This window comes from Cyanistes caeruleus, chromosome 3, assembly GCF_971803275.1.
Source record: "Cyanistes caeruleus chromosome 3, bCyaCae1.hap1.1, whole genome shotgun sequence".
NCBI classification, from domain to species: Eukaryota; Metazoa; Chordata; class Aves; order Passeriformes; family Paridae; genus Cyanistes; species Cyanistes caeruleus.
In genome coordinates this window covers 40792128-40819533 of record NC_141703.1, presented here as the reverse complement: position 1 = coordinate 40819533, position 27406 = coordinate 40792128, and the positions used below count along the sequence as shown (strand labels likewise).

Below are 27406 nucleotides of genomic sequence, written 5' to 3'. Positions count from 1 at the left end.
TTTTGTGTTCAATGAGTACAACATCCATGTGGTGACTTAGAAAATTCAAGTCAAAACAGTACTGGCAGAGTTGTCAATATGCAAGGAAATATACACTAGGATCGATAGCTCAAATTTGGGAAAGGTGACTATGAAACATTGACAGAATTCCTCTCAGACTTTTATTAATGGCTTCATTCCCATGGCTTAACTTCTTAAAGTACTCTCCATTTTTCAGCAGGCAGAGGATCACCATTTGGACTGACTGAAATGCTGATTTCAGCATGGGATCTTTTGTACATGCATAGGAATACGATATCAAATCTTGGTAACAAAAGGTTCTCCACTGTTACAGTTTCCATCTCCATTGTAGCCAAGTTATTTCCAAGCTCTACTCTTCTGACATTAGATGACTGAGTCTGCTCTCCCCTCAAACAATATACCTGAAATACATTTGGTCCCTAGAGGAGTCTGCTAATGCACTAGACATCATGAAACATCATGACAATATACAGCAAATACCTTTGGAATCTCTTACATTGCATATCATTGCCCCCACGCCTAAAAATCATGAATAAAGTAAATTAAACAGTTCAGCCTAGGTAGCAGTTAGTTGGAGACATATCGTGCCTTATTATTAGGCTGGTTTCAAGTTAGAAAAGGAATGGATTCATGTGCAGCAGAGCCATTCACAAAGTAGCCTCTGGCAGAACAGATATGAACTGAAGGAGGTGGCTAACTCCCATGTATCCAAGATATTTTTCCCACAGGGAGCTCCTGCAGCAGCTTTGTAGTAGATACAGAGCAAAATCCAGGGGTTTCAATGGGATGGTAAATTCCAGAAGAACCCCCCCAGGGGCAGAACAACCCTGTGAAAACTGGATTTGTAGATCTCAGAGCTGACATATAGGTTAAAGATTCTGAAGTGGTTTTCAAGGATTCCTGCTGCCGAATATCATCTTCTGTTTGCGCTCTTTGATTCCAAGATTTTAATCTATCTGCTCTGAAAATCCATGAATCAAAACCACAATGAATCACTGTTTACTGCTGTTTATTGTGCAGGCTTTCTGGCTCTGGCCAATTACATGAACTAGAGTAGTCCAGAGCTGAGGGCAGACTGGAAAGAGATATGCCTACTGGGGAATCTGCAGCCAGAAAGATACAGAAAGAGAGTCCAAAAACTGCAGGGCTAATCTGCACGGGGCCAGATGGAAAACAGTGAGGGTGGAGCCTTCAGAGGCTGCTGCCAGTGATAGAGAATGTGGCTGCAGGTTACAAAGGGCAGATTCTGACACTGCTTTAAAATCTTCAGAGTTACAGGAAAACACAAGACCTTGCAGACCAGTCCTCCTTTTTAGCTCATTTACACCTGGCTGACTTGACAGCATCTCTTCAATCCTCTTTTTGTGCTCTGAGCCTTCTCACTGGACAAGGACAAGGACAGAGGTTACAGTGCTGAGATTTTTTCCACTTTTGTCTAGATGTGGTATCTAGACAAGAGTAATGTTGCTTTTGCTTATCTTCACTCATTTTTACAGATCTTTGCCACCCAGAGAGGTCTTCATTTGAAGAAAATCACTAAGGAAACCTGAAAGGTAGAAAGTGCTTCTATTTGTTAGTGTGGTGCAAGGACAGGAATGCAAAGCTTGTTATTGGGGCATTAATAACAAAGCTCTTTCATCTTCTGATACTCACATCAGGATAGATTGTTATCTCTGCTTTGCTTTTAGTTTTCTTTGATTACGGCTACATAGCAGCAGAGAGTGTACTGCAAAATGAATAGGACTCAGCAGTAATTGGTATGCAGCCAGTGTCTTAAAATATCTCTGTTCAAACAGGTTTTGTACCCTGGTCTGCCTTGTGAGCACTGAGGTGGGTGAGGGGAGCTTCCCTCTGGCATATGTTGAGGCCAATGTACCTCCTCTTATCTTTTTAGCAGTCATGCTACAACCAGAGCTACATTCAAAGTTCAGAGATACAATCCATTTCATTTTCACAAGTCCCTGCAGCAGGAGGGGAAAGGAGACCTGGCAAAACCAGCTGAGATAGGCAGAGGGTAAGAGAACGAGACTGAAGTGCTGAATTTGTAAATCATTAAAGCTGATGATTTTGAAATTCACACTGCTGAGATTTAAGCTCTTAAATATTTATTTTTCCATCATGGAGCAGTGCAAGGCAGAGGAGAGAAGCTAAGCAAATACCTTGAGAATGAATATGGGGAAATGTAGGGGGAAATACATGCACATAAAAACCTCTCCTACAGTTATTATATGAAATTGGCTAGGCAAGTAAGAGTCACATGTACATTGGCAGAGAAAACAAATCACTTCACAGTCAGTAGGGATATTAAATCCCCTAATGCACATGTTACCCTATCTCTCATAGTAATTACATGTAGTTTTGCAATGTAAAGCAAAATGCCCCATGAGCACAGCTATTTTATTAGAGATGTGCACATGGGACTCCTCCCCATATCCCACATGCATCAAGTCCTACAGTGTCTGGTTTTCCTTATAAGCCTTCCCTGGAGTGGGTGCCATGGATCTTTGCTGGTTCAGAGGCTGGTCAGTGTATTCCCTTTGGTTTTTCACTGACTCAAATTAAATCAAATTCTTGGAGCAGAGGTGTTGCAAGGGGCAACTCAGGGCTTCAGAGCTCCACTTTTTCAGGGTAGTTGACTCAGTCCTGGTGCCAGTACTGTGAGGGCCCTGGTGTCCAGTAGATACCCATAATCCACCCAATCTTCTATCTACAGATGACATTGAAGCCTGGCTCTCCTCTATGATGTTTCTCTTCAGGGATGCATTTCCTAAAACAGGAGAGAGCACATCAACTCAGATTTCTGTGCCTTAATGTAGGACATTCTTAACTGCCAGAGCACTTCTCAGCTGCTGAAAGGAAAATATTTATATTTTTAATTCAGCAAAGCGCATGCTGCAATTCATGTACATGCAAAGTCACCTGAGAACATTTCATTCATATCTCCCCTTAAATAGCTTGTGCTGGCCACCCAGACATTTGCCACCTACATTTCTAAAAAATTACCTGAAACAGTTAAAAAAGCAGAGGTACTGAACAGTTCTGAAGACAACGCCCAAGTCTACTGACACATTCATTTGACAGTTTGGTTTCTTTTTTAGTGTTAACTTTTCTAAAGAAAATGTATGTTAATTTGAAGGTAATTAACCAAAGCTCTAGTAAAACACCTCCTGAGAATTAACCTGCATAAAGGCAAAATTTTTAAACTGCACATCCTGAGCTATCTTGTACTATTGAACAGTTTTCTGTAACCGAGGCTTACATGTGGTAGAAGTGTAAACTGTTTAAACAGTTTAAAACAGTTTAAAATGGTACACCATCAACTGGAGGTGTCATTAATATTATTTTATGAGTATTTTAGGTTAGACTCCAAGTTTTTACTTCTAGCTGCCCCCCCCCCCCCCCCCCAAGTTAATCATACAGACTCTACTGGAGTTTGAAAGAGTACAATTGCATAACCTGATGGTCAAAATGAGAAGCAAAATTAAATACTTGAAGATTCTCATTCATGTGTTTTCAGAATAATACATGCAGGTTTTCTACCAGGTCCACTCTAACAATTTTTATGGTTGCTATTACTTTTGTATCTAGTTAAGATGTGAGGCTTCTCTTCTGCAGATACCAGTCAGAAACAAAGATGTGTCTAGGGCTCATATTCAGGGCAATGCACACTCAATCATATTTCCAAAGGCAACGAGAGCTCTGCAGTCCTAAATTTCCTCTGTAGATGGAAATCTGCCAAAATCTTATGTTGTTTGGAGACTGCCTTTTCCTTCTTCACAAATGAATTTCTAAACAATAACACAGAATGCCACATAAAAGCCTTTCTATTCATATTTCATCCTGTAAGCAGCAAAAGCAGAAACCAAACCCCAGCCAGTCAGAAACAGTGAAAGTGACTCTCTGCCCGTATCTGTGTTTATTGGGCCACCAGGAGAACAGGATTCTCGGGATACATAAACAACTTTTCCATTGCAAGCTCACCACGTGTCCAAGCTGCTGCCCCAGGCTGGCATCCCATCCTAGCAAACATCGTGCCAGATGCTGGGCCCTGAGTCAGCCACCTTTTGGTAGTAGCAGAAATAGTAATCTCACAAAGTGGGGAAAAGAGGTAATTTAATTAACTAACTAACTAATCATTAATGGCATCTGGCTTTTCCATATCATATTTTTAATGGAAATGCTCCACCTAACAAAGCAGATGATAAAATATATTCCAGCAAAATTAATGCAATAGACATCTTTAATTTACACCACCTTTCAACATCCTCATGCCATACATATTTTTGTTTTACTCAGTGGCTATTACAAAATCTCCAATATTGTGCTCACTTAATATCGTCCCTAGAAACTCAGTTCTTCACAGAAATGCAGCGTTTTCAAGCGTCAGTGCCCCTTGTGCCTCAAGGCTCCGATTCCCCCCACGGCCGGGGCACCCTGCAGTGCCACAGCCGTACTTTGGCCTGGCCTTCTCCGAGCGCGCAGCCACCCCCAGCCCATGGCTCAGCTAATCCTTCCGAGCAGTGAAGCTGCCCTGCCGTCCTGCTGGTGCTGGCCCCTCTTGAGGGGCTGTGCTGGGCAGAGCAGGGTCGGAGGCAGGAGGAGATGGCAGCCGAAGCCAGCAGGCTGCAGTGTGTGAGGGCTGCCGAGGGTGCGGGAATGGCTGCACAGTGTGGGGCAGGCCTTCCCCGCGCTCCCCTCGGCACGCACGGAGCAGAACTCTGCGTGTTAACACAAACAAGCCAACATTTCCAGCCGAGGTACTTCACTCAAGTCTGTTTGCCAAGTGGCTTCGCTACCTTCTTTGGTTAAGGTTAAGAGAAATGTTGTTGTTCAAAGGAGAAAACAAGTGGAGGTGTTTTCCCCCCTCACCCTTCCTGTCTACAAATTCAAGCACCTCTGGTCTGCAGTTCCTTATAAACAAATGAAGGAGCTTTTGTGGAGACTGTTGATAAGAGGTGCTCCGCACCACTCCACATCCCACCGACATTCATTATTCTTTTTATGTATGCAATAATATGCAAATGTCCGAGTGCTTCCTAAGGTCACTCACTACTCTGCAGTGCAGTGTTTGCTCTGGTTACTGCAGGGACCTAAGGGCAAGCTCAAGGCAACCTAGGACAGGAAAGGTTGTCAGGGCCAGCTGATAAGATTTTCACCTATCAGCAAGGTGTGCAAAAATCAGATACAACCTGGTGAAAGAAGAGTCACGGAGATGGGAATGGCTTTCTCCTGGGAAGAGATTGCCAGGAGATAAAACGCCTGCAGACAAGGAAAACAAGTCTGATGTACAACAGCTGGGTCATGGAGTAGGAAGAAAACTCCTGAAAAAATACAGGGACTGCAGCCATCCCAAACACATCAGACCATTGGGAAAGCAGAAAATGAGCTTGCAAGGTGCCTGAACATAATGGTGACAAATTTGCCACCACTTTTAGCACAAGAGGCACTGGACCAAATTTCTCAGTTTCAGCAAAGTCTACCTGCTCAACTGGGAGAAATTAAATATTTCCAAATTTTCTAGCATTTTAAGCAACAGAATGAGTGAGAACTCTTATCTAAGGACTTTGAGTGCTTTCAGCCATCTGTTCTTTACAGTTTTGAACCTTGGATAGTATCAAAAATCTGTATCTAGCAACAGAAGTCTATGTTATGCCCCCTTGCTCATACACACTCACAGCACATGGTTATAGCTCTTCATGATGAAGGGAAAGCACTGCTGAACAAGGGACAGGAACTAGGAAGCAAAGAAATGTATTTAAGACCAGCAAAACTCCTGAGAAGATCTTTAAAAGAAGAAGGAATGGGAGCAGGAAAAGTCTGCTCCCAACCAAGATTTATTTTTATTATGCATGAGTCATTCAAAGTGGATTTAAAGCCAGAAATTTTTTCACTGGCATGCTCACTTTACTCAGTAAGTGAAAGAAATAACATTACTTCAGGGTCTGAAGTTCACTGGGTTGCATCTGATTTCACTCACTTCTACCAACAGCAATATTTTTGAAATGGATTTATTTCTTTCTGTTTTCCTTTTCTCTCAACATCCTTGCAGCCTTACTGTCTCCTTCATGCTACCAGCAGAGACAGGTCAGTGCTATGTCTGACCTGGTATTTGCTTAGGTAATCTTAAATTTTTATAATCTATCCTCTCCTTTGCCTCAAAACATCTACCTTCTGCTTTCCAAATTACTTCCTGGAAACTCAGCGGAACAAGAATTCTCTCAAGCTTCTTGTCAGCTGTGGGGGCTGTGTAGATGGACTAGCAGGGATCAATCCAATATCCGGAATCCTCTCAGCTGAAACTAGTTAATGCATATAGATTTTACTGTTTCACAAAAGAAAAAACGAACAAGGAGGACTTTTCAAATTCGTTTGTCTGTAAAATGTGAGATGGCTTCTGTTTGACGCAAGCAAAGCCTCTGCTGCTGTTGTGTGTCCACTTTGGGTACTACACTTGAAGCATGATGCAGAAGACTTGGAAAGAGCACACAGATAAAAGCAACTAGAAACCCTCAAGTTTATGGAACAGGTCTATGAGGAAAGACTGTGAGAGTTGACACTGTTTAGTCTAAAGAAGAGTAGACTAGCTGTAGGCACAGAGATAGTCTTTAAATATGTAATAAGTGGTTGAAAACAGGAAGAGTATAATCAGTTCCCCATGTCCAGTGGTAATACTGCAGGAAATGGTGAGACTGGATTGTTACAAAGAATTTAAAATTAGCAGTTTTATCATTCCATCCTAAAAGCAACTGCCCTTTTTTACGGACAGCCGGCCTCTAACCCTTAGATTACTTTTCCTACTCTGCAGTTCTTTCACTTTGTGATTACCTCTGATATCTATGATATCTATGATACCTGAATCAGCTCAGCCTTACACTCCAGTCCTAGCTGCCAGAAGTGAAATACACCTCTTCATGTCCTCACCTCTTGTCTCTCTGGGACTCCCCTTGCAACCTGTTAAGGTGGAAAGCCATTATTCGGAAAATACAATTTATACAGCAGGTAATGCCCACTTGCCAATAGCTTGTGAACTACAAAGATCTTTTAGTGAACTTTTGATCTGCAAAGGCTAGTTGGTATTAAAGGATCTCTTGCACCTTTTTTAAAAGTATTTACTACTTTTATTATTTTTAATTTGGAGTGGGTGTTTTGCCCTGTGTGTGCAGAGCATTGAGCTCTATGAAACATTTGATGCCTGTGATTTGGCCTAGGTGTTGCTAAGAAATCTACAGCCCTAAACAAAGGCAGCAAACTCATATTCATCCTATTTCACTTCTCCATGATGTTTTTACTGTCAAACAATATTCTGCTAGCATATCTGAAAGAGTGCAAAACAGAAGGGGGGCCCAGGGGGCAGAGAAAGACATTATAGACTCCTTGAAGTACTCAATCTATAAGGATATAAAGCTATTAAGGATAATATTATCCTCCTTCTATCACACAGAAGAGTCTTGGATGGTGTGGGTCCTACGGTTCTGCTCTCTTCCTGCCTGGGAGATATTATCCTGGTTCATCAGGCACCTGAGTCTGGATATAGATGAGGTTTTAAAATTCCAGCACTGGATCTTAAGCAGAGGTTTAGTATTTATCCCAGACCACTTTAGACATGAGTGGTGTAAAACATTGTGTGTTAGTTAATCATCCTGTGGTCACTTTATAGGCAACAGGAACAGGGAATCCTGTCCCTTTCTGGGACAGGTTCTGTCTTATCTCTGGGACATGTCTACAGCAGGTCAGAGGAGCAGTCTAGACATGCCAATTAACAGTATAGCAGATGGATGATTAGTGAAGGTATGGACATACTATGAATCTATCCTGACTCAGAAGATACCTCCAGGTGGATCCCCATACCTCAGATCAGATGGATGTAATTCCTATAACTTTCAATCCAAACATGAGAGCACACGGAAAGCAGTTTCCTTCTCTCCTTCTGCAGCTAATTTTCCCATACTTCACATCTCTCCTCTCTCCTAGTCTGTGCCTGAAGGGAGCAACACTTCCACCAAAAGCTGCTGCAGGGGCAAAGTGCTGCAGCCTTTAAATTGTCGCCTCAGATCAAGGAGTCCCTCTTCATCCCACATCATTCAGTCTTCACTGAATAGACTTTTACCCCACCAGGACTCAGACTGTCCCTGGTGTGACAAGCCTTGTCACCCCCTCCTTCCACACAGCCCAGGTGCCCCGCTGAAATGCATGTTCTTCTTCAGCTGTAGTGTGGTGATGGGTGTGAGTATGGAAAACAAGTCTCTGATAGGCATTTGCTGAGAGCCGACATCTCACTCATGCAAGAGGTAAAGCCAGCTACTTCAAAAACAGCCTGCCATGTATTCCTTTCATCAAGCTTTTGCATAAAACCTGCTCCGTGTGCTCATGTGTGCACACAAATTCAAGTTGTCCCTTGTTTCTATTGTTAAAGATGCTTCACTTCTTGAAAGGTCCTCCACGAATCCCAGACTGGTGGAGAAGTAGTTAAAGTGGGCAAAAAGGCTAATCAAGAGGAAAGGTTGGTTAAACTCAGTTTTGAAGGCAGCTCTTAGGAATCAATGGACATTTTCATGAAGTGTTTAATAGTTAGAGTGAACTGAAGCTCTACAAACCCTTTCCAAAGGAGCCCTTTGTTGAGATGTTGGCAGCATATGTCTGGCTGGAGTCAAATAAATTAGTCATCAGATAAATCAGTCATGCCAGCTATGAGAGTGACACCAAAATAAACAGAATATTTTAGTCAAATCTGTTAAACAAAAGGAACAGCAAATCTCAATTTAAACTTCCCCCATGTAATTGATGCATAATTAAACTTCTAAACATGAATGCAAGTGTGCTGATCCAGGGTGTGTGATGATGAAGATTGTATCTTTGAAAGTAAATGGGGATCTCCGGATGCAATTAAAAGTAATTTTTGAGTTGCTAGTTCCAAGTTCCTACTGGCAAAGTCCAAGAAATGTAAAGCCTGAGTAATTCCTAAATTACTGCAGTTTCAATGCCAGGGAAACTCCACAGATTTTGATGGAATTACATAAGACTCAGACTTCATGAGGCCAACAGAACTTCCTCCTTTTAGAAACAGATTGTCAAGTGCTTTAAAAAGAAAATGTCAGAAAAAGTTTATGGAAATCACATGCTACTGGTACAAGAACAAAATTTGGGGAATGTGCAGCATATGGCAACATCAGTTGGCATAAGGTAACACAAGTGCATTACCCCAAACATGTAATCTTAAGTAATCTACCTTACTAGTCTAAAATACACAAACAGTCTGAACTCTTAAATTTTTATTGTCTTAAAATACAGACAAAATAATAACAGTGATGTTCCTATTAGTCCACTTATCCTTATGATTAGCTCATATATTAATCATTATTGTAAAATGAAATATTTTTTAAAAGCTACTTCTTTTACCTCTGTCCTTGCACCACTCCTCTGAATGCCTGTTAATCTGGTCAAGGACTCAGGTCCTGGAAGGGAAAAAGCAGGGCATGTGAAAAACTAGCAGTGCAAGTGAACAGCAGCATGTGGGAGAGAAGCACTGCTTTTAATTGGATTAAGGAAGTTAAAAATGTTGTGAGAAAGCTTTTCTTATCTACTTAGTGCTTGTTTCCCAACAGCTGCTATTTCAGCCCAAAATATTACACTTTGGGTGCTTAATGTCAAATAAGTAAGCAGATTAACTGGCCTCCAATTCTCACGGGCTTCAGATGTCTGCACTGAGATCTGGCAATGTGACCAAAAGTAGTTCTTAAGTTTGGCTTCTTTTTTACAGTAGTTCATATACTATTGAATTCCATATCTAGGTATTAATTCCAGCAATAAAGTTTCATTCTTTATCTCGAGGAATAAAACTGTATTTGCATTGGAAAGTCTGTGCCACTTTCAATTTTACTATAAACCACTGAGATTTTAGAACTGACAAGGACTGGAAGGAAAATATAGCTCTGTAGGGTGCTTAGGACATTTGTGAATCTGATTCTGCTTCCTGAGATATTTTTGCTGCTCAGCTGTCATCTATATTCACACATTTGGGGCAGTGCATCTCCCTGATGCAGTGCTCCACAAAGGAACCAACCAGAGGCATTGTGCTCTATTTGCACTTATCAGGAACCAATGAAACCTGAACAAAAGCTGATTGCCGATTATTGGCTTCTAGGAGTATGTCCTGTAACTGGCACTATGCAAACACAAAGCACAAAGCAGCTCTGTCCTGGAGTATTTATAATCTAGGGAGCAAACTTCAAAAGAAGTGGGTAGGTTTATGGCAAAGTGGAGGAGGAGAAAGGAGGTAGAAGACAATCAAGCTTGTTTGATTATGCTGCTTCACAAAAAAACAAAAGAAAAAATTCTTCTGGATTGGTGGGGTTTGGAGGGTCCTGTTCCTCCAGGGTACTGTGAGTTACTCCACCAGTCACTGCTACATTTCTTGACTTGGAATAATTTCTGTCAAAATCAAGAAGGTACAGTGCCCCACCTATCCACTTGAAATGCTTTATAGTTTATAGTTCCTTGTCATCTTGAAGGATGAAAATGTCCAGTCTGCACTCAGAGGTGAGGCAGAAGCCAGAACACTTCATCACAGCCAGACTACAGAAAAGGAAAACTGACAGCAGCAGCTGGGGGGGCTTGGTGAACCCACTTTTCTCCAGTGCCCATGGGACATTAGTGGAATGAGTCCAGAGGAGGGCCACTAGGTTGATCAGAAAGCTGAAGCACCTCTCCTATGAAGACTGGATGAAACAGCTGGGGTTGTTCACCCTGGAGAAGGGAAGGCACCAGGGAGGCCTTACAGGAGCTTTCCAGTACCTGAAGTAGGCCTACAGGAGAACTGGAGAGGAACTTCTCACAAGAGCATGCAGTGATAGTAAGAACAGGAAAGGCTTTAAGCTGATGGAGGACAGGTTTAGAGAGATTTAAGGAAGAAGAAACTCTACTGTGAGTTTCTTGAGGAGAGGACATTGACCAACAGAGATCTTCTGTGAGAAAGATGTCTTTAAACTTTATTCAAATAACAAATCCAAGGTTGAGAAGAATATGTGTAGGGGACATTTTTGTAACTGCAATAAAAATCAATGTCTTGATCATACAGATTCTCAGTAACCATCACAAAGGCAAAAAGTCTCAGTGAAGGAGACTTGTCATGCTGTCCATTCCAAAATAATTCAGGAGGTTATCAGTTGATATAGCTGAGGAAGTAATAAAGATAGTTGTCCTCATCAATAATGTGCTCTTAATTACATATTTTGAAACCTCTGTAGCATAAACCAATTTGGATTTCCTCCTTTGGTACACTTTATGCATCTCACACTGTTCTTTTATCTTTTATTTATTTTGGAAAATATGTTTTGACATAGACAAAGGTCTGGTCTTAATTATCTAACTAGGAATTAGATGGGTTGGCCACTTATCCAAGCTTCTGTTTTATACTTAGGAAGAAACTGATTATTTATTTGAGTTTGCCTTTCTATTAATAATTAATTTATAGAACCACAGAATTATTGAGGTTGGAAAAGTACTGTACGATCATCAAGTCAAATCTTCAGCTTTTATCATCATCCATTACATGTATGTGACAGAAGCTCTCATATAGCCAGTTAGAGCAGAAACTAGGGTCCAAGAAACAACTATTAGGGGAAGAACTTTCTGTAAATACATCAAGAATTGGCCTGCTGGCAAGATTAATAAGTTTGATGTGGTACTCCAGGATAAATATTCCTGAAAATTTGATTTGGGGATCCACAAATTACTGTCCACACAGAAAATAAAACTTTTCTCACCTGCAGAGAAAAATGAGAGGGAAGTGTCACTTTACCCAGGCACAGGTGTTCTTTCTCCTGTTCCCCTTGCTGTTTATGCTGGCATGATCAACTGGACTTTATTTGAAAAGAGGAAAGGTTTTACAGTGGATAATCCTTTTTGTCCTTGAAATGCCTAAGAACACTTCTGTTTATCTGTGTTTTTTTCCTGTGGATTTATTCCTATTTCTAGAGATTCAAAAGTTCACTGGTAAAAAGCTGAAATCATATTATTAGGATATTTTGTCCAATTATGACTAACACATGTAAGAGTATACAAACCTGGTAAGGTTTCCACAACATATAAAATGTTATGAAAGTTTTTTTATATGTTTCATTTGAAATGCTGTCTTGCACAACCCTTGGATGCTAATGTATGTGATTAAAGTTTAAACTTACATCCAGCACTTGTTAATCTGCTTATAGCTTCCCTCAGCAATATCAGTGAAAAGGTATAGACCAAACCTGATATAATAAATCCTGTTTATGTAAGTTTGGAGAATAACATCTCATTTTAAAAGGGGAATGCACCTCCTTTTATATGCCTGGGAACTCCAGAGGAGCCTTCCTTGGAGCACTGTGACCTGGGGCAGCATCTGCTCTCGGAAAGCGCATGCAGGGGCTGCCGGGGAGCAAGGTGCAAGTCTGAAAGTCATCTTACAAGTAATGTGACAGAATTAGGAATAGTTTCATTTACATGCACATTGTTTCAATAGCATGTGCTATAACTCTGCCAGCAGTAACAGGGTTCCTATTGGCTTGCTGTGCTAATGAAGGATGAAAAGCAGTAGGCTCAGCATAGATCACTGCAGACTCCTCTGAGGGCATCATGGCCAGGAAGGTCCTGATGATTCAGTCAGTATTTGGCATCCTGCCTTAGGATGTTTTCAGCAAACCTCATATTGTTTTTGTCAAGTGTGAAAACTCAAGTTTTACAACAATAAAGTACACCTTTCTACCTAACTGTCCTTCTAACCTTTTAGGAAAGAAATTACATTGATTTGATATAGCTAATCTGTACTGTTACAGGTCTCTTCATTGTTTTAAAGCTACTTACTAGTAGTTAATTTCACTACCTGTTAAAAGAAAACCCATTAATTGATGCTTGCTGGTTTGGGGGTATTTTTAAAATTTTTGCCTTGTTTGTCTTTATGCTTCTGCCATTTAAAAATCCTCCACAAACCTATGAAGGCCTCAATCTGTGGCACGAAATAGAACAGGGCAGACTGATGATCAGGATTGCTCAGGGCACGCTCCAGAGCAGATACACATTGGAGAGAGATAGCCTATCTCAAACTGAGCCATAAAGTTTTACTACTGGCAACCAAGGTCCAATGCCTGAGCTCATTGCTTGGACCTTCTTTATAGAGAAGTATGAATGTACTGAAAATTGCACTAACTTTTTTAAGGCTGTTCCAGACTCATTATCTCGTTCCAGGCTATATATAGGACAGCTGCCTTGTCCTCATAAAACATCAGCCAGAAGTGCAGCACATAGGCAAGCTGCCTTGGCAGGCTGCCCACTGTGTAATTCCTGCCCCATCAGCATGCCCCCAAGATATAAAGAGAACATAGCAAGGGCATAGAACTTTACCCAAAGAGACTTTGCTGCCATTTCCGATCTCCAAAGACTTTTAAAATAATTTTCTGCCTTTAAAACACGTTTTAGTGTAAAAAGAATGGTTCAGACAGATGGAATTACAAGGTCACACATACCACAGCCCTTCAAATATGTAGTATTTAGAAATCATCCTCTGAGATTCTGGCTCTGTGCCCATATGTAGGTATTTCTCAGACAATATTTTTGCCTGATCCCTCACAATAGAGCAGACAGAAGTCAGGAAGCTTCAGGTCACATATTTACTTCAACTCATAGCTTACAAGATCAGACAGGAAGGTATCTCTTTCCAGACTACCTACCTACCATACGGTGCAGATGTTCCTGTGGTTCTCTTTCATGCCCGGCTCCTACTTTCACAGTAGCTTTTGAAGGCTAAAGGAAGACTCCCAGGAAACAAAGCAATAAGGTCTCCTGACATGAACAGATTAAGACAAAATAGTCCTGGTGTCTTTCACTGTATGAGAGGTTTCAGACTGGAATAATGTGAGGGGTGTTCAAATCTTACCCAGTACTACACAGAGACATAGAGAATGAGCCAAGTGTCTCAGCTTCAGGTTTTGGCTAACAAGATCTGGCAGCCTGTTTCACAAAAAGCTTGCTCTTGATCTTTCCATGCATCCTTTGGATCTGCTTCCCTCTAAAGGCCATTCAGTGAATTATTGTATTATCCTGAATGTCAATCAAGTCTTAATGTGAAATCGATTCTCAGATGAATTCCTTATCTGGAGAGGTGTTTGAGCTCCATGAAGGAGAGAAATAAATACTTTCAGGGTTATTTCTTGTTGTAAGTCATCTTAAATAATGTATCAGTAAAGGCAGAATTTTATATCAGCAAACAGAGGTTTTCATGATAAAATCTATCTAAAAATGAGTGTTAAGCATACATGCTTTTGTAGTTCTTTATTGCACAGAAAACTGAGCCACAAAAGTGAACTGGTTTTTCCCATGAAGAAATTGGGATCTGGCCATCCTCGCTCCCAATCCCATGCTCAGAGGAGTAAGTGGTTCTTTCCAGATGGGCTGAGGCATTTGACCTCTCAAGCATAGTTGTGTTATTGCTGCAGTTTCATGTGATCCCAGGTAAGGAGTTTTGTGGTGTAGTAGAGCTTGGGCAGACTATGTCTTATATAAAAGGGTGAATTGCTCCTTCATTTGAGACGCTCAGATGTGCTATGAAACTGAGACCTTTAACCGAGGAGTTGGGACATCTATTGAACTCCGTGGATAATGACAAGCTGGAATGGCATGCTAAGAAAGAGGTCATTTTGCCTGCTTGATTAAGAAAAAAAAAAAAAAGAAAAAAAGAAAAAAAAAAGAGACATTTAAAGATTAAAGGGACATTTTACCTGTTTGTTATTTGTGCAGGTCGTGGGAAATAGGATAATCCCTAAGCATACTAGTAATCTGAGTAATAATCATTGTCAGCTGGTATTTTTGTACAGCTTCAGCTCTCTATAGGCATCTCTGGAGGGGAGGGGATCAAATCTTAGGTAAACAGAGTACATCTCTCCAGACCTCTCTGCAGAGGGAGCATGGGAAGTTACACTCCTGAATTAAACTGAATGAATCAGGGTCTAAAAGAAGGCTTCCTACAACCTAAACAGAAGGGAAGAATTGAGGTATTTAAGCACAGGACATCTTAAAAGTCCTTAAAATACCCTAAACTTTCTGCAGGCCTGGAAAATATAGTGAAAACACACATCCCCCAGTCAGGGAAATGGAAGGTGCTTTAGAATAATTAAAATGGCACTAGCCTTATATGCTTATGTATTTGAATTGCTACTTAGCTGTTTTTTTAATCTACTGTAATTGCCCTAACCAGAGAAGAAATTTTCCTTTGGGACTGCCTCTTCTCTCTCTGCAAACTATAAGAATCCACACAACAAATTTAGGCAAATCTTTTAGCTAAAGCTGCCTAAGATGCATCCTGCCCTGAAATATAGATATATCTGTATCATCCTGCCCTGACACCAAGATACAAAGAAGTAGTAGTAGCAGTAGGGGTCACTAAATGTTTCCAGGTGGCTCCCAACTATCTGGGGTTGGTTTTTAGAGACTGAAGTCTCCAGGTGCATTTGCCCACACTGACTGGTTCTTCACCAGGCCCTTCATCATCCTCACCATCATTGCCCACTCTATGTAATTTATTTCACTTACAACATCTATTTTGGGGGTAATTAATTAATTTGACCAAAACATAAACTGGCATGTGTTTTTGAGGACAACAGGCTCCACAGATCAGCTTTGCCAATAGATAGCACCTTTTTTTTTGATCTTAAAGCTGATCCTAAGTACAGTTTTAGCATTTCTTAAGACTGCTCACCTCTCTTTTATGTAACCATGCGGCCTATCCTGCAATATTCTGTCAATGCCTGCTGTAAACAAGAGTACTGCCACACTTCTCACTCTTCCCAAGGTCAGCCCCAAACTATAAAGCCTGTACAACTGCCATTGCAAGGCTCAGATGTGAAAAACAAAATTAAATGGTATGAGGAAAACAAATGCTTTCATGTACTCAAAAGCACCACCAACGGAGTCTCTTACTGGGTGTCACATTTAGTTCTCCTGAAAGACTGAAAATGTAATAGTGTCTGGACAACTGATACTTGGAAAGTCAAGTAAACTCATTCCACAATTCCAAATAATACCAGTAGAGTTTGCAGTGGGATTGGGCAAACCTACATGTGAAAATGAGCACATGTAACAAATCAATACCACGTTGGTTCATTTTTTTTATAAAGGCAGGTGAAAAGTGCAGGACATGTCCCACATACACAGGTCTCTAACCTGCAAGAGTGAAGATGTAGCTCCTGCCCAGGAATCAATGCATTACTGAGTGTCACTGGGAAGAGAATTTGCCCTAAGAAAGACAGCTTTATGGGACATTGTGAGAGGGAGGCAGATGGCCATTTTATGCTGTTGCCAGCATGTTTGCTCCTGTGTCCCTCCCTCTCATCAAAATGTGAATGGATCCCCACATCCAAAAATCTCCCCAAAAAATTAAAACTGTGGGTAAGTTGAGATATGTAAATCCTCAAAGAAGAAAACACTGTTCCTTGAAATATAAGGTGCACTATTAGAGGGGTCATTTAATTTGCCCCATAACATCTGAAACTCTTCAAGACAACACAGAGATAGCTGAGGCATCTAAAAGAGAAAAAATAAAGGGTAAGTAGGTGGGGTAAAATTGAATGAGTCAGTAAAGGGGAAGAAATTATCAATTTTTTACTTCAGCCTGTGAAAAGGAAAAAAATTATTATGCATGAAAACAAAAGTGATGCCACTAAAGTGTGGCAAAGGATTTCAGGTAGAAGGTTAAGCAGGTGAAAAACTCTCCCTCCCCCATAGAGATGCCATGAAGCACAAAAGAATACGTGCAAAAGCCCATCAGGTAACTCACCTGAAGAGCATCATCATGGTCTGACCAACATATGCTGAGGTCTACTCCCACGGCAAATTTGCAGTAGACCTTGCTTGGGAAAATCATTATTTTTAGGACAAAACCATTCACACTGGAACTTCCCTACTTCCCCACCAAATGCCAAAAAAACAGAACAGACATTTCCATACAGATCACTTTGGACAGAATACATTTGCCTCAAAAAATTCGCGCCAACTCCTCCCATTCTACACACTAAAATGTAGCAGTCTTGTAACAAGAACAGATCCAGAGCTACTCCCAGTGGGCACCTCAGAAGTACATGTAAATTAACTGCCAGTTCTGCAGTACAGAGCAGTAAAGTTCTCACTCACCCACCTCCTTCGCCACCTGCTGAATATCAGAACAGCCCAGTACCACAGACATGAGCAGCAGCATCCTGCCAGCTTTCCCACCCAGGGGTAGTAAATGATTCAGTGAACAAGATCTGCCTGAATAGATACCTGAAGAGACGCCTGTAATTCAGTTGAGGGCAGTAAGAGGGCATGCCAAGGCAAACACATTCCAGGTGACTTGCAACACTGTGTGAAATTTCACCCTATCATAAATAACACAGTAAATGTGAATGTTGCATTTCCCAAGGTACTGGTCAGACACAACCTTTTCCCTAAAGAGAAGACATGGCGGAAACGTATCACTGCTGCTCCTTAGACCCTGAAAGGCAGATCAGATGGATTCCTACAGCAAGGATGACAATGTTATCCACTCATCCCACCTGCTGCCTCTGGGGTAAAGAAGGATACTTCAAAAGCCTTGCACTCTGTCAGGGTACATACAGTGCATAAATACCTGGGAATACAGCGAAAAAGGTCTATGCCTTTCTCTTTCCTGATGTGACCTTTTCACTGTGTTCTAGCTGTCCACAGCACAATAACTTGATTTCACCACAGTTTGAGGCCATACTCTACCATAGGCACAAAAACCAACCCACTCAGTATGATGAAAACAGATTTTTTTGTTTGTGTCTATACCTTATTTGTCAACAATCAGGTTCAACCATCCATGGATAAAATAGGCATCATCTAAGAGGAGAGAAACCCTTCCCAAGTGTGACCACTGCAGCTGTTTACAGACAGGAGATGACGCAGACAGTTGCCAAATTGTGGTCTAGTTTATCACACCTCTAGAAAGTTGCTTTTCCAGAGGTGCACAGCCAGTCACTCATTTCAACAGTACTGCCTATTGAGTTGAGTAACTTTCAGAAGGTAGGGCTCACATCACTAATTTTAGCAGTCTAAAGAGAATGTCTAAGATAATAATCTCAAAGCTCTTCCGCAATAAGTGAAAAGAGACAGAGATCCCCAGAGAAACGTGTGTGAAGTCAATGGACTGGATCACCCACTGGAAGTGTCCAGCTTCCAGACATGGAGTTTAGACTCAGTGGCTTAGGGCTTAGGCTAAATCCTAAACTTGAGACAGCTATGTTAAGACAGACAGATTCCATTCAAAATTAGCAAATGGCTCAGGCTTGCAGTTCGTAAGTGAGACCCGTGTTTGTATTACAAATTCCTCATGCATTCCTCCCTATCCCATAGCCATGCTATTTAACAGTAAGTCTTTCTTATAAAATGACCATATATATTATTTTGCTGTGCTTTCTTATCTTCATGCCAGAACACCCCTAACACCTGACAAGTTCTTCCTCAGGGCTTGCTATTACTTCTCACGCCTGTGTTTTCCCTGCCCACAGGCAGCATATTCTAAAGTGACAGATATTTCCATGTCTCCCAGGTCCACAGGAGACAGATTTCTTTCCTCCAGGTTTGTTTGAGACAGGTTTGTTTCTGTCTTTTCCTTTCTCACTTTTTTCACTCTGCAGTACTGTTGCATCCTGTGCATCCCCATGCATTCATGTTGTTTGCATGGAGTATCAAAGTGTCAACAGAACTATTCCTCTGTCACTGTGCAGAGTTTGGGAAGTCATGGGAAATTCAGTCCTCAAAGAACAAATTTTTCCTATCCTTAGAAAACCTACAGGCCCTGTTGCTGCAGGATCCCGGTAGCAAAATGTGTTCAGTTCCAAGATCAGCTAGAGTGCAGGAAGCCATGCTGCCTTTCAAGCTGGCAAGAGAGGGGACCCACCGCTAATTTGCACGGGCATGGCTGGCAGTGGGGAGCAGTCAAGGCTCACTGGCTGTAGAGCACAGCCAGATCTGCAAGCTCTCTATTTCAGGGAAACAAATGATACTTCTGGGGATAGTGGGGGCTACTGGAGCTCTGTACTGGACTCAGCCCATCATACATGGAATGCTTGTGATTGCTGTAATACCCAGTACTGAGCAGGAGCTGCATATAGGACCCTGGATTTTTACTGATGCAAAAATTTTGAGCATATCTATAGTCATTTTTGTGTAGTTGTGGGTAAGGGCAGCCGAGACCCAGCCTGCTCTTTGTGGAATGGCAAAAGAGTTGGACACTAAATGTTTATATATATTCCAGTTAGTCCTTTTCTCCCGAAGAAGTGGGTCTACATCTTTTCATATCCATTTGCTGCCCCACTGCTCCTCCCTTTTCAAGGACAGTTAGCAAAGGTAATACCTGACAGCTCAGCAAAGCAGGGCCACCTGTCAGTACTGTGTCTAGCTTGATCCTGCCTTATCCAAGCTGGGGAAGAGAGCTGGCCTAAAGAACAGCTCATTTCACAAAACAGATTTCATTTCTTATTCCTGGCAAAGTGCCTTTTCTTTCTGAGGCTCAGAATGCCTGGAGGGAACTGGTTATTCTGGGGATCCTTTTCACACCATTGGCTAAGACTCTGCCAAAGATGTTATGACCAAGGTCTGGCAGCAGTGCAAAGAGTAGTTTGTGATCTTTGCAATTTTAACATAGTAAATCCATCTGATGATGTGTTTTATTTGCTATTCATTTACTGATACCTAGCCAGCATCCAGGGAAATTCACGTGAGTGATCATGTGAGTGATCACAAACCTCCAGCATGCGATCATGTCATATCAGTGGAAAGCAGATTCCCTGCAAACATTTCTGCTGAGAGCATACAGACTCATTATATCAAACTCTGATAACTACCTGCTCCATTTTCCTGTATCCTGCTTAAATTAGGAGATTGTAAGAAGTGTCATTCAGCTGAATTGGATGAGACAACTCAGAGAGAGGAATGTGCACGTCCCACCTGGAAAGCTGTCCACACTCCCTTTATGCCCCTTTTCACACATTTCAAGTTTCAGACAATGAACCTTTCGTTTAGAGGGCAAACTATCAGCTGTCTCTTTTTTGATAACCAAAATTACCATTCTTCCAAGGTCAGACTGTCTAGGTCTAACTGTTTCTTTCACTTGCATTATCCGCCTGCCACATTTGCTTGTTCAGGGAGATAAGGCATGTGATGTAACCCTGAAAAGAGCTTTTCCTTCTTACAAGTGAAATAATAATTTCTGTTTGCTTTCCTCTGACTGCGTAAAGGATCTGATTGTGAATTCAGAGGTGCACAGATCTTAACACTAATTGAGCAATGTCACTATGAAACTGCCATAGTTGAACTTATATTCAGGCTTTCCATGTTGTTTTCTGCTCTGGATTTTCCAGGTAAATAGATACCAATGGAAATTTTTAAAATACTAAAAATCTTTATTTTCCTTGAGCTTCAGTGTATTGACTTGGAAATCATAATTCACAAGAGAGCAGAGTCTGGTTATTAACCTCAGCAGCAGTTAAATTCACAAATCAGGATCCGTATGTGCCAGTACTTGTAAGTGATCAGAAATTAAGGATTAGTCATAGCATAAAACAACTCTGCTCTAGGACAATAAGGAGAGGACTTCACTGTATCTACATCCCTTTTCCATGTTTTATATGCACCAAATATATTTTCCAGTAGAGGGTGCAAAATTCATCTCCAGCAATACAAAAGCACTAGGTTTCTGCCAGCCTGTATTTGTGAATGACAAAATCTTTTCAGACTATTTCTATCTGCATTTGTAAATATGGGATTTGACATTAAATTATCTGACAGTAAAAAATCTCATCCCGTGACATTTGTAATATAGATGACTCCATAAGAATCTGCCCATTTTGCTTCATTTTACAGTCAATAAAATGAATAAGGGACTCAGGGGCACAGTTGCCCCATTTCACCCTATATTTATCAGGTGAGTAGTTCTGCAGGCTCCTTTGACTATGATGCATGGAGCTCTGATGTCTAGCCCAGATGTGGACATTTGTGCTTTGGCCATCCAAGTTAAACAGAATCCCACCTCTTGCATTTGCCAGGAAATGCTCTACAGTGACAGTGTGGAACAGGGTTACCTATAACATGCTTATTGCCAAACGCCACTTGTCATATTGCATCATATTCACTTCAAATGTAAATGAACTTGTGGGAAGTTCTGATTACTTCATTTGTGGGGTTACCATCAATGTTGCAATACAGAGCAGAATGAAGAGTCATTTGCAGAGGTATTGAAGAAGTCTTGGCTGCAAGGGAAGGGAGAGGAAGAGAAGTGTCCCTGTGGTTAGACCACATTGTTACTGATGGCAGCTGTCATACAGATTGATAACTTGCTTTATTCAAGTGACATCAATCCCTGTAACCGCTTCACATGGCCTTAGTCAGTGATCTTTAAACCTCACAGACCAGTGGATCTTGAGGAAAAGTTTGAAATCTGCAAGTAAATCCTTCTTGTTAAGCTTTCCTCGTAACTGTTCACATGAAAATGAACAAGCATGGATCATTATTCAAAATAATAACTCATTTCAAAGATACAAATGCTGTGAAGATTGTATCACCTTCACTGGATATGATACAATCTTCAAACGCAGTTCTTCTGTGATTTATGCACTCACAAAGTGTTGCTTTTGGCTCAAAGGTGTAACCCTGCCCCTAAGCATATATGAAACAGTCATCACACAAAAACTCTTCAATTAAGGTGTCTCTGCATGCTTAGGTGCAAAGCCAGTGTCACATTTCTAGCCATGGTTCAGTCAAATGGGGAGGTTACAGTGTGCCCTCTGTGGCCTCAGCCTACAACAGTGGGCAAAATTTTGTGTTTATCTGGAGTCTCTGCTCTGAATATTGCTTCCCAGGCACAAAGGCATCTCAGCCTCACCCTTGCTCCCAGCAGGCAGGGATAGCTAATGTAGTAGTATTGTCTCAATTTAAAGAGGCAACAAGAGTCTGAAAAAAATATATGAGCATACCAATACATAAGGCAAGGTCAACCCTTACCATCACCATTTAGAGATCCTTCCTGACATGGGCATCAGAAAGTGGTTTAGGAGCTGGAGAAACAATGTTCACAGCTGCTTCATGCCTTCCATAAAATACTCCAATATTAAGTAAATCCCTCACTGATTGACCTCTTCTGGTGTTAATTCTTCATTGCTTCCATAATAATTATAATAAAAGACACCAGGATTGAGCTCATAATCAAAGAATTGTAAAATCATAGAATATCCTGAGTTGGAAGAGACTCATAAGGATCATTGAGTCCATCTCCTAGCCCTGTACAGGACCATCCTCAAGAACCACACCATGTGCATTGGCCAAACACTGCTTGAACTCTGTCAGGCTGGTGCTGACACCGCTTCCCTGGGAGCCTGTTCCAGTGCCCAGACTCCGGGTGAAAAATATTTCCTGATATCCAACCTAAACCTCTCCTGACTCAGCTTCATGCCATTCCCTCAGTCCTGTCACTGGTCATGAGACAGAAGAGCTTGGTACCAGCCCCTCCACTTCCCCTTGTGAAGAAAGTATTACTGGCAGTTAGTTTTTTTTATGTGAACTATTTAGGGAGCTGGTCATGAGCAGACATAATTTAAATAAGACTGCAAGTCTCTGGATGCACAGTGTAGAAATAATTGTGTGAACCATGCCTGGCTGTTCTGAAGGGAGACACAATGCAGAACTGGACTAGAGCTCATTGACATGACCTGGCAATTTCCAATCCTTCCAATAGAAATCCAAATCCTTCCAATAGAAAATCTGGAAAGCTCTACTGATGAGTAAAAATTAGTCCAAAATTAATCGCATGAAAGGGTGGTTATACAGGGCCACCATCATAACTCAGGGTATTCCCAAGTTTGCAAATACGTTGGGACAATAGAGCCAAGTCACTGAAGGTGATGGAACACTGCAGTGAAAAGTATTGTGTTGCAATAGTACAGAGCATGCCCACAGAAATGCTTAACACTGTCCTCAGTGCTCATGTGAGGATCAGGAAGGGCTTGAGATGTCTTATCTTAGGTGTCATACAAGAAAAAAGTGAAATCAGCATCAAATGCTGGAAGCCATCAGAGAAAAAAAATGCAGAAACAACTCTCAGTTCAAGGGTACTGCAGCCCTACTGAAAACAAATGGACATGACTCAAGCACTTGACTTCCCTGTTGCAAAAAGCTCAGCTGTTGCACGAACAAACCACCACAGAATGTCATACTTTGCTGTAAACTGCTGTTTGAGTGGAGCTGACAAACAATAGCGACCTGTGATTCACAGCCAGCTCATTTGGGAACCCTTCTGTCATGGATTACACATTAAAGCAACTTCTAAAGCCAGACAGTGTAGAACAAAAAAAAAACCAAAAAAAACCAAAAAAAAAAAACAAAAAAAAACCAAAAAAAAAAAAAAAAAAAAAAGATGAAAATCAAAATCCTAATGAAATTATTGTCCTGGTGGCATTTTCAGGCCTGCAAAGCAAAGCTACAAAGGAATTACAAAGGAAGTACCTCTCTGTTTTGCATGTTAATCTAGTTAATTCCTGATAAGACTAATGAACAGCTGTAATTATTACATGCCCTACCACTTGTAGTAATGAATTATCCTAGGGATATAAGGGTGGTGTGCAGTAGTATGTAAGAATATTTCTGAAGAAATTCTGTGGATCAAGAGAGACCTTGTTGTAGACACCATTTGTAGTGTCCTATTATAGATTTCTGTAAGGAAAGGGAAAAGAACATTTTCACCCACTAAGGAAAGGGATGGTACATGTGCTGGGTTATTTTAGTCTCCTCTACTTATCCTAAACCATTATTTCTCTCTTGCTATCTTATGAATTGCTTCATTATTGGTTTATAATGGTAATGCTTACTTACAGAAATGTGTATGTGTTTAATGTCATCAAGGAAACATGAAACTGTGATTGGTGGGGTTGTTGCCAAATAATTTTTCTCGAACCTGATCTCTTCTGAGATACAGTATGAGGCAGGGAGATATAAGATTATTTGTATCACATCCTTTCAATATAAATTAATAAATACGTATACGAATGTTCTTGTTTGCAGTGTTCTAACAAATGAGAGATTTTCTTTGTGAAAAATCAAAGGTTGATATTTCAGTCTGTTTGAAAACCTGCAGAGCAAATTCTCCTCTCAGGGGTGTGCATCCTAGCCTAATGGCTTTATTTTATTTACCTGTGCATATTGATATATTCAATTATGCCTGTGCCACATAAAGGACTTGCGATAATTTCTTGGCATGATGAGTTTGTGGCATAAATCTTTCCCCTAAGCACAGCAACAAGCTTTGATGTACTCAAGGGAAGGCTTCCTTCACTGAGTTCAAAGTTCAGAAGTTCAAAGGCACTTCTGATTAGAAATTAACCAAAACACTTTACGAATGAGAAGGGAACGACCTATTCCACGCCTGAAGAACTTGGCAGGGGCCATTCCCACAAGCCAGCAGACCACCAGCGTGCCGAGAAATGTCTCACAGAAGAGAGGTTGAGTTCAGGGGCAGCACAAACAGGAGAGTGACCTCTTACAGTCCTGCCTTGGAAAACAGAGCCCCTTGACTTCTCCAAGCCTTGTTTGGAGAGCAAATCTGCAACACAGTCTGTTACATGCCTTATTTACAGCACTCCGCATCACTCCAACCAGATGGTAGATATTGAGCTGAATATCCAGAAGGATGCCACCCTTAGGACATCATACTGGTCCCAGGGAGTTCAAGCAAATCTAACCTTCCTGTCTTTTCTTGTGTGGCATGGAAACCCCTAAGCTGACAGACAGAGGCAGCAGGTTAATCACTGAAATGCATCTGGGGAAGGAGCCTGTCAGCTGACAGGCATGCATCCAAGGATGCCTCTGTTCCCTGCCAAAAGCCAGGAACCACATCAGCATTTGCGAGGTTCTTGGGGCAGCTGGGCAGTTTCTGCTTGCACAAGACACTCAGTATGGGAACCACCACTGAAGATGTGAGAGGGGCAAAGGGATGAGGGCTTCAAACCCAAGATGCCCACTTGCTGAACCACCCATGCTGTGATTCACTGGGATGAGAACAAGCAGCCAATGTGTACAAATTAGGTGGAAGGCCTTGAGGAACCCAGGACAATATTGGGCTGCTGGAGTGAGTGAGCAGAGGCTGCTCAGTCAGCTCACCATGAATGAGATTTGCTGGAAAAATGCAAGAATTAACTTCAGTTGAACACAGGGGAGGATGGCACTTTCCTTTTGATTTAGCTGTGGTTTTTAATTTCTGTAGTTTAAACTCAGTCCTCAAAACCTGTCATGTCTTCCATTTCTCTGGCCTCCCTGTACAGAGCTGTGCCTGAGGCTGGCAACCTTCAGCCATCATTCCCAGAGAAGTGGTGGAGTGACATAAAGAGGCAGTGGTGAGTGACATTTCTGCGGGCAGGAGAGAGGCGCTTGTGCTTTTGGTCATGCTTAAGCCAACCTCAGCCTGCAGAAATGCCCAGCACTGGGAATGTGCTGCCAGAGCTGGAGAACAGTTGTGGCAGAGGTGGATAAAACCTCCTGCAAAGAATAGGAAGGCAAAGGGCTTTGAGCAACCTCCAGGGCATACACCTGCTCAATGAGGATCCCAGCTTGAGCTTAGATCCTGTTTGGGATGGGAGGAAAATTGAAACTTGTTCAGGCATGTGATCCCAAAATCAATATTTTCACAGCTCAGGGCATGTGACGTGTCACTGGAAGGTGCCTGGTGAGGACAATGGCTGGCACAGAACTGCAGCTCCAAATGGCTCCAGTCACTGACCAGCCTGTACACAGGCATCTATGAGCTGCTGCCTACAGCCCATGCCTCTAGATTCCCTTTAGAGGCAGGAAAATTCCTCCCATAAAACTGTACACTTTCTAGAGATGTCTCATATTTATGGGACTGGAGCAGGTAGGGTGGGATTTTTGGCTGGTAATAGAATTTCATGCATTTATGTTTTGCATTTCATACTGAAGCACAGAAATTCACACTAACAGTATATTCAGAGACTGCACAAACACCTCCTCCAGCCAAATTTTAGCATTTGTGTCCAGTTCTCTAAAGGATGCAGCAAGCCTGTAGCTTTTGCATACCATATCCTAACCCTCTCTTACAAAATCAGGTTTTTCTTGTATGTATTTAGAAAAGTTAACAGTTCCCAGAATACCAGATGAACAAAATGCTCTGGGCCATCTTTCCAAATAAATCCTTAATCCTCAGACATCACTGAAAGTAATTTTTGTCAATAGCACACCATCCAGTATAAAAACAAAGACCAGTCATTAGGAAAACCGAACACACTGGTGTCTCCAGTCTCAATGTTTGGCATCAGCTGGTGTTTTTATTTTGCTGGCATTTGCCAAGCAATTTACAATCAAAATCCACCACTTTGTCACCCAGAGACTTCTGAAACATGAATTTGCTGTTGAAAGATTTTCTGATTCCCATCTACATAAAATAACTACACTAAACACTGGAAAAGAAAAGGAAACTGAACTTGTCCAGAGCTAACACCAAGTAGAGATTTCTACATTATCCCATTGTCTCCCACTATACAAGTTTTTTGAAAACAAAAAGTGCAGTGCAATATTTGAATCAATATATTACCACCAAAATCAGAAACATGCTCAGTTTCCCACCATCAGCATGAGGCACCATCCAGTGCTGCAAACTCTCCTTACAAACTGCAACCTAAGTCAAAACTGTTTAAGATTTTTTTCTAAAAGACAAACTGCATTTCTGATATGAAAAAAGAGACTTTACATAGTTCTAATACTGAACTCTCAAAAGTGATTCTGCTCTTCTTCACCCAGCTTGTGGATAAAGTGAATTAAAAAGCTGCAATGAACACATAAATGAGCCACTGAAATAAAGAATCAGCTGAGAAAACACACTTGAATAAAGATGAAAACAAAGAGGAAAACAGAAGAAAACCCCTCAGTGCATACCTGGATCTCGATTATCAGTGGAAAAGGCTTTATTTCTTTGCAAGGGCAATGACAAGGTAGAACTACTGCAATGTAATGAGAGAAAAATACTTTCTGTATGGGACCATGAAGGCATTAACATAACAGGCAAAGCACATTATGTCCTGCCCTTGGCAAATGTCTTGCTGGCTACTCTGGACTGTGACCCAGCAAAAATAAGCAGTCCAAATGAATTTTTTCCTAGGTAATACACTGCTTCATTTACTACAGGCAGTAGTGGACTGTTTCCTCAAGAGTCAGCATGGAGGCTGGCCGAACATTGCACTGAAGAAATTGGAAAACACAGTGCTGCACACAGATTACACACAAAAATGAGCTGAAGTGGTGCTTGGTAGACTCAAAAACTTCCAAAAAATTCATTCAATGTTTGAATAGGCAGTGCTCTCAGTAG

General features: G+C 41.3%; 1 protein-coding gene and 1 long non-coding RNA gene across 4 annotated transcripts in view; one reads left to right on the top strand and one right to left on the bottom strand.

Annotated features, from left to right (window-relative positions):
- The window catches only part of CLDN10 (claudin 10), a 54325-nt gene that overhangs the window by 5727 nt on the left and 21192 nt on the right, over nt 1–27406 (top strand). The window lies entirely within an intron of this gene.
- Nucleotides 143–27053, bottom strand: LOC111944890 (uncharacterized). 3 transcript variants are annotated; one of them, XR_002871449.2, is made up of 3 exons: nt 26977–27053; nt 9418–9473; nt 143–2788 (listed from the first exon to the last, which is right to left on the bottom strand). It is a non-coding gene; the product is annotated as an uncharacterized LOC111944890 (long non-coding RNA). The 3 variants fall into 3 exon arrangements; XR_002871446.2 differs by lacking the exons at nt 9418–9473; nt 26977–27053 and adding an exon at nt 4351–5140; XR_015284456.1 differs by lacking the exon at nt 9418–9473 and having other exon boundaries at nt 2110–2788; nt 26977–27039.